Source organism: Bos indicus, chromosome 12 (genome assembly GCF_029378745.1).
Source record: "Bos indicus isolate NIAB-ARS_2022 breed Sahiwal x Tharparkar chromosome 12, NIAB-ARS_B.indTharparkar_mat_pri_1.0, whole genome shotgun sequence".
Lineage (NCBI taxonomy): Eukaryota > Metazoa > Chordata > Mammalia > Artiodactyla > Bovidae > Bos > Bos indicus.
In genome coordinates this window covers 37,874,114-37,882,000 of record NC_091771.1, presented here as the reverse complement: position 1 = coordinate 37,882,000, position 7,887 = coordinate 37,874,114, and the positions used below count along the sequence as shown (strand labels likewise).

Genomic DNA, 7,887 nt, shown 5'->3' with positions numbered 1-7,887 from the left:
TGCCTGGAAAATCCCATGGACAGAGGAGCCTGGTAGGCTGCAGTCCATGGGGTCGCTAAGAGTCGGACACGACTGAGCAAATTCACTTTCACTTTTCACTTTCATGCATTGGAGAAGGAAATGGCAACCCACTCCAGTGTTCTTGCCTGGAGAATCCCAGGGACGGGGAGCCTGATGGGCTGCCGTCTGTGGGGTCACACAGAGTCGGACATGACTGAAGCGACTTAGCAGCAGCAGTAGCAGATAGGCTGTATATTTTCACCCTGTTCATTAAACTTATATGCAGAGTTCAGTTCAGTTCAGTTGCTCAGTCATGTCCAACTCTTTGTAACCCAGCATGCCAGGCTTCCCTGTCCATCACCAACTTCTGGAGCTCTCCCACACTCATCTCAAACATATGCAGAGTGCATCATGAGAAACGATGGGCTGGATGAATCACAGGCTGAAATTAAGATTGCCAGAAGCAATCCTAATGGTCTAGTTAAGGCTATGGTTTTTCCAGTGGTCATGAATGGATGTGAGAGTTGGACTGTGAAGAAAGCTGAGTGTTGAATAATTGATGCTTTTGAACTGTGGTGTTGGAGAAGACTCTTGAGAGTCCCTTGGACAGCAAGGAGATCCAACCAGTCCATTCTAAAGGAGATCGGCCCTGGGATTTCTTTGGAAGGAATGACGCTAAAGCTGAAACTGCAGTACTTTGGCCACCTCATGTGAAGAGTTGACTCATTGGAAAAGACCCTGATGCTGGGAGGGATTAGGGGCAGGAAGAAAAGGGGACGACAGAAAATGAGATAGCTGGATGGCATCACCGACTTGATGCACATGAGTTTGAGTGAACTCTGGGAGATGGTGATGGACAGGGAGGCCTGGCGTGCTGCGATTCATGGGGTCGCAAAGAGTTAGATACGACTGAGTGACTGAACTGAACTGAATGGGAGAAAGTGAGGAGGAACTAAAGAGCCTTTTGATGAAAGTGAAACAGGAGAGTGATAAAGTTGGCTTAAAACTCAACATAAAAAAAGAAAAAACAAAAAACAAAACAAAACTAAGATCATGGGATCTGATCCTATCACTTCATGGCAAATAGAAGAAAAAGTGGAAGTAGTAATAGATTTTATTTTCTTGGGCTGCAAAATCACTACTGATGGTATTGCATAAAAGATGCTTATTCCTTGGAAAATAAAGCTCACTTTACCATCTAAGCCACCAGAGAATCCCATTAAAAAGCAGAGATAGCACTTTACCAACAAAGTTCCCTTCTAGTCAAAGCCATGGTTTTTCCAGTAGTTACATATGGATGTGAGATTTGGGCCATAGATAAGGCTGAGCAACAAAGAACTGATGTTTTTGAACTTGTACTAGAGAAGATTCTTGAGGATCCCTTCAATTTAAAGATCAAACCAATAAATCCTAAAGGAAATCAACCCTGAATATACACTGGAAAGACTGATGCTGAATCTGAAGCTGGAGCATCAATACTTTGGTCACCTGATGCGAAGAGCCAAGTCATTGGAAAAGTCCTGCTTCTGGGGAAGATCAATGGCAAAGGATAAGAGGATGGCAGAGGGTGAGATGGTTAAATAGTATCACCAACTCAATGAATATGAACTTGAGCAAATTCCAGGAGATAGTGAAGGACAGCAGAGCTTGGCATGTTGCAGTCCATGGGGTCACAAAGAGTCACAAGCATCATAGCTACTGAACGACAACAACAAGAATAAGTTTAGAGTATGCTTTTAGTTAACATAAATTTACTTGCATTTTGCTATCTTATGTTTTTATTAAAAAATATTGTTTTGTCTTGACCTGAAGATGGCAGCTGAGTTGAGTAGAAGAGCGAGCTCCTTGGGTTCAAGTTAGGGCCCCAAGCAGGTGGCACAGGAGTGGTTCTTTATGGGTCCAAGGCATTTTACTCTTGTTGGGGGACTCTAGGCAATCACCACATCTATTCCTGTCTTCTTGCACAGTTCTCCTCTCTGCTGGCACCATGCCCCTCTGATTCTGAGGTCATAAATAATCCATCTTAAATCATGTTGTAAAGAGTGATGCTAATTAACATTTAACAAGTAAGACTATAAAAGTATTGAATAGTTGCTTCCTGAGAAATGACAGTTTATAAAGAACAAACTTTTCTCACAAGCTGTTTCCTATTTAGAGAAGATTTTTCAGGTTCTTAAACCTGCAGGCAGTATATTACTTAGTAGACAATGCACAACAAACCAATTTCAGTATCTATGGAAGGAAAATGATCACCATAGATGCTGTACTAAAGAATGTGCAGAGCATACAAATATGGACCCATTATCATGCCTGAGGAGCGCCTCCAGCAATGCAGAGTCCACTCTGGGGATAAGTTGCCCCTGTGGAGCAGTGGATGTGCCAAGTCAAGAGGGAGTCCAGGATGAAGATTTTGTTCTTTATGTAGGTGCTCTGGCCACTAAGAGGTGCCATCATAAGAACATCATTTCTTATTCAGCCTATTGTCAGCAGGAAGCACAAAATGGACAGGCCAATAGCAGGGTATGCTAACCTGTGTCCAAATATGATCTCTACCCAGCCTCAGGTGCTTCTTGGAATGCTGTCCATAGTGAAACATGAGATTATTCATGCCCTGGGTTTCTCTTCTGGGCTATTCTACCATGATAAAGTGGAAATACTCTAACTTCAAAATATGCAGATGGTCTCCCACTTTTTATCTATCAGATCAGATCAAATCAGTTGCTCAGTCATGTCCGACTCTTTGTGACCCCATGAATCGCAGCAAGCCAGGCCTCCCTGTCCATCACCAACTCCCGGAGTTCACTGAGACTCACGTCCATCAAGTCAGTGATGCCATCCAGCCATCTCATCCTCTGTCGTCCCCTTCTCCTCTTGCCCCCAATCTATAGTTTTGGATTTTATCAATGGAGTGATAAAGTAGTTCCAAAAGTGGAGAGATTATGGGACATTCGCTATAATAAGCGAGTTCTTCACACTGTCTATCTTCTAGTAATGCATTGTGTTGTCGACGAAGCACAGAAACAACTGTCAAATTCTGGAGGGAATGGAACTTGAAAATCTTGGTGGTATGGACACTGAACTTAACCATTGGGAAAAGTGGTTATTAGAAAATCAAGTAATGACTGGTTCTCCTATGCAGAATCTGGTTCTCTCTCAAATCGCCCTGATTTTAATGGATGATATTGGCTGGTATAAAGTTAATTACAGAATAGCTGAGAAAATATACAAGGACAGAGGAGTGGGCTGTGACAGTGTCAGGAAGAGCTATAAATTCTGGATTGACCAGCAGTGACAGGGGAGACAGATGCTGAACCCTTACTGTAACATACTCAGAAGCAATCTATTGCAATTAACTTGCAGGCAGGACCAGAGAGCAGTTTCAGTGTACAATTTGCAGAAGTTTCTGAAACATCTGCCATAGGAATACCAGTGGTTTGATGAACTCACTGGAGTACCTGCAGAAGATCTGCCTTATTATGGTGGTTTAGTAAAAATTGCTGACTACTGCCCTTTCAGTAATAAATTCAGTTTTTATTTAAGTGGTGAATACCAGTGCAGGTCAGATTGTAAAGTACCAGACTTTGAAAAAACTATGGTGCTGAAAAATATGGACCTCATTCAGTTTGTCTAATTCAGGAATTAGCTTTTGTCATGGAAAAGTGTGAAAAGAAGCCAAGTTATCTGGACTGGGGGCATGGATGCTATCAGGTTTCTTGTTCTCCACAAGTCTGAAGGTTAGGGTTCAGGATATTTTATATTTGTTTAGTTGGGCTGGGCAGATCCTCCCTGTCAATAGCCAGATGAACAGCTGGATTCACCATGTAAATCTGCTATGCCCATTCTGTTGGGACTTCTGTGAGCTTTGTTCCCTTGAGACAGGTTCTCCAGCTGCTAACCTGACTCAAGCACTATACCCTGGATCTCTGTTCCCATTCCTCTAGCCTGGTGGTCACCCTCTGGCTTCTGTTAGGCAATCTATTTCCTCTGCTGGCTTGATTTCTACTGTGCATATGACAATAGAAATGGAAAAGTGAATTCTCAAGGCATTTTTTTTGTGTGTCATGTTCCTCTGAACAAAGCATAAAACCTTGGCAAGTGCCAGCCTATGCAGATGGCAGAAGTATCATTCCTGACTTTGGCTTGGAAGTGCTGACCACAGTCAGGTCTTGCAGCAGAGCTTCACAGCAGTCATTCCTCATCAGAAACCCAATATCCTCAAAGTTTAGAGAAGGAGCAGGAATTCCAAATCACCAAGTCTCTACTTTTCAGGATACATAACCATCTTGAAGTTTTCTTTTGAAGGTAGGATAATAGGTGAAGATTTGGGGGATTACATACCTCAGCATTTTCATTAACATAAAGCAATGGGAAAGTTCATCACTGCTGCAATAATTTAAGTAACAGCTAACCATTGCAAGATTATAAGTTGTGGACTCTTTCCTCAAAAGTATAAATTGTCCTTTGACTTACAGAAAATATTTTTTTTTATTTATACATGAACTATGATACCTATTTTGAATTTAATGACTGTATATAGTATACCTAAATCATTGTTCTAAAGGGTTTGCTTTTAAATTTGTTTTTCTAAACCTTATGATTTAACCTTTTTCCAAACCAGCTATTTGACAGTTTCCTGCTGAACCTTTAAATGTTGGTAGCCCTATTCTACTGTATCCATACTCACTGATCTTCAGATAGTAGCTTCCAGTTATATTCTCCATTAGTTTAATAATGTCATGAAAACTGGGAAGCACACAGAGAAAAATACTCTGCCCTGTGAAACACTGAATACATGCAAATAGAGAAAACCTGATTGTCTGTTTTTCAGATGATAGTTATGACAACTGCTATCCAAAAAGAATATAACTTTCCTTTTTGAAAGAAAAAGAAATTAGATATGATTTTTTAAAAAAAGAAATGAAGATAAAACAAAATTCTTGTATAGACAAGTATGCCAGTTTTTTTCAAGTGGGTTTAGAAATGGTTATAGAAGAATTCTTATAATCTGAAAATTATTTTATGTGTAAGAAGAAAAGATGTAAGTCAAAACAAGATAGTCTGAATTGCCTACTAATGGTAAATTTTAGTTTTAGTGTAGGGCTTATCCAGTAGGTTCCACTATATCACACAATGTATGGCTTAGTCAACAGAAGTCAGAAGATTGCTTTTGCTTTAAAAGGAGCTAACATCATTTAGCTCTTGTATTTGACACTCTTTCTGTCACCTATATTTTCTGGTCCTCAGAAGCATTCTGCCCGGGTACCAGAGCTGACCAAATCTACATAGTAATTCCAGTGTGAAATTCTTTAATAATGAATAATGCCCAGCTTTTCTTAAAAATTTTCATAAATAAACTTGACTAACAAACTTCATTAGGTCTAAAGCTAATGAAGTCCTCTGGCATTATAAACATAGCCCTTGAACAAACATTCATTCATTTATTGGTTGGTCCTTTAGTTCAGCATACAGTTATTGAACACTCAGTTTAAGAAATTCTACTAAGTGAACAAATAGCATAATTGCTAAGGAATAATTCCAATTTGCTATTTGGCACTGGAGCCAAACAGCAACTCCAGCATAAAGAAAAGCCACCTCTTTTTAAAAAGGCAAGCATTTAAATAATTATTTGCCTACAGTTTTAAATTGGAGGTATTTGTCATTGTGAAAAGCTGGGGATCTCTAGCATAGCCAACCTCAGCTGAAGAAAAACTAATAATAATCATATTTCTGCCTTTTTCTTGCATACTTTAAATCATGAAAATCAGAAAAATATAGAGAATGTTTTTAAATAAAGTTATAGAAATCTAAAAGTATAGATGCAACAGTTAGAACAAGACATGGAACAATGTACTGGTTCAAAATAACTGGGAAAGGAGTATGTTAAAGTTGTATATTATCACCCTGCTTATTTAACTTCTATGCAGAGTATATCATGTGAAATGCCAGGCTGGATGAAGCACAAGCTGGAATCAAGACTGCTGGGAGAAATATCAGTAACCTCAGAAATGCAGATGACACCACCTTTATGGCAGAAAGTGAAGAGGAACTAAACAGCCTCTTGATGAGGGGGAAAGAGAAGAGTGAAAGAGCTGGCTTAAAACTCAACATTCAAAAAATGAAGATCATGGCATCTGGTTCCATCATTTAATGGCAAATAAATGGGGAAACAATAGAAAGAGTGACAGACTTTATTTCTTGGGCTTCAGAATCACTGCAGGTGGTGACTGCAGCCATGAAATTAAAAGACGCTTGCTCCTTGGAAGAAGAGCTATAATAAACCTAGACAGCATATTAAAAAACAGAGACATCACTTTCCCAACAAATATCCACCTAGTCAAACCTATGGTTTTGCCAGTAGTCATAAATGGATGTGAGAGCTGGACTACAAAGAAGGTTTAGTGCTCAAGAATCAGTGCTTTCAAACAACTGAACTGAAATGTATATGCCTAATGTGATTATGAATAATCCTGCAAAGTTGTATAAAGAATTTTACCAAAAATATTAGCTGTTATTAATATATTTGAGACTCACAGTGATAGATTCAATTATATTTTCACTATTGTGCAGTAATGCTATTCAGGTAGTATTCTTTCTGAGCATGGTACTTACTATATTTGAAATATATTTTTGCTTTATTTTTTACTGATATAATTATATATGCACTATTGGCTTTCTGAAGAAAATATTATACATGACATTTTTTCTATTTATATTTGTTAAGCTTGAAATCTGGTAGCCTACTGTTTTCTCTGCACAAATGGTTGTTGTTCAATCACATAGTCATGTCCAACTCTTTGCAACCCCATGCCAGGCTTTCCTGTCCTTCATCACCTCCTGAAGCCTGCTCAAACTCATGTCCATTGAGTTGGTGATGCCATCCAACCACCTTGTCCTCTGCTGTTCATCTTCTCCTTCCTTCAATCTTTCCCTGCATTAGGGTCTTTTCTAAGGAGTCAACTCTTTGCATCAGGTGGCCAAAGTATCAGAGCTTCAACTTCAGCATCAGCGTCAGTCCTTCCAATTAATACTTAGGACTGATTTCCTTCAGGATTTATTGGTTTAATCTCCTTGCAGTACAAGGGACTCTCAAGACTCTTCTCCAACACCACATTTCAGAAGCATCAATTCTTCGGTGCGCAGCCTTCTTTATGCTCCAATTCTCACATCCATACATGACTACTGTTCAGTTCAGTTCAGTTCAATCGCTCAGTCATGTCCAACTCTTTGTGACCCCATGAATTGCAGCACGCCAGGCGTCCCTGTCCATCACCAACTCCCGGAGTTCACTCAGACTCATGTCCATCGAGTCGGTGATGCCATCCAGCCATCTCATCCTCTGTCATCCTCTTCTCCTCCTGCCCCTAATCCCTCCCAGCATCAGAGTCTTTTCCAATGAGTCAACTCTTCTCATGGCGAAAGTACTGGAGTTTCAGCTTTAGTATCATTCCTTCCAAAGAAATCCCAGGGCTGATCTCCTTCAGAATGGACTAGTTGGACCTCCTTGCAGTCCAAGGGACTCTCAAGAGTCTTCTCTAACACCACAGTTCAAAAGCATCAATTCTTCGGTGCTCAGCTTTCTTCACAGTCCAACTCTCACATCCATACATGATCACTGCAAAAAACCATAGCCTTGACTAGATGGACCTCTGTTGGCAAAGTAATGTCTCTGCTTTTCAATATGCTATCTAGGTTGGTCATAACTTTCCTTCCAAGGAGTAAGCGTCTTTTAATTTCATGGCTGCAGTCACCATCGTCAGTGATTTTGGAGCCCCCAAAAATAAAGTCTGACAGTTTCCACTGTTTCCCCATCTATTTTCCATGAAGTGATGGGCCCCCATGGGCCCCCATGGGGGGCCCCCATGGCATGCCATGATCTTAGTTTTCTGA

General features: G+C 40.1%; 1 pseudogene; it reads left to right on the top strand.

Moving 5' to 3' along the window:
* Positions 1–411: 411 nt before the first annotated feature.
* LOC109567057 (leishmanolysin-like peptidase) lies at positions 412–4,014 on the top strand (annotated as a pseudogene).
* The last annotated feature ends 3,873 nt before the right edge of the window (positions 4,015–7,887 follow it).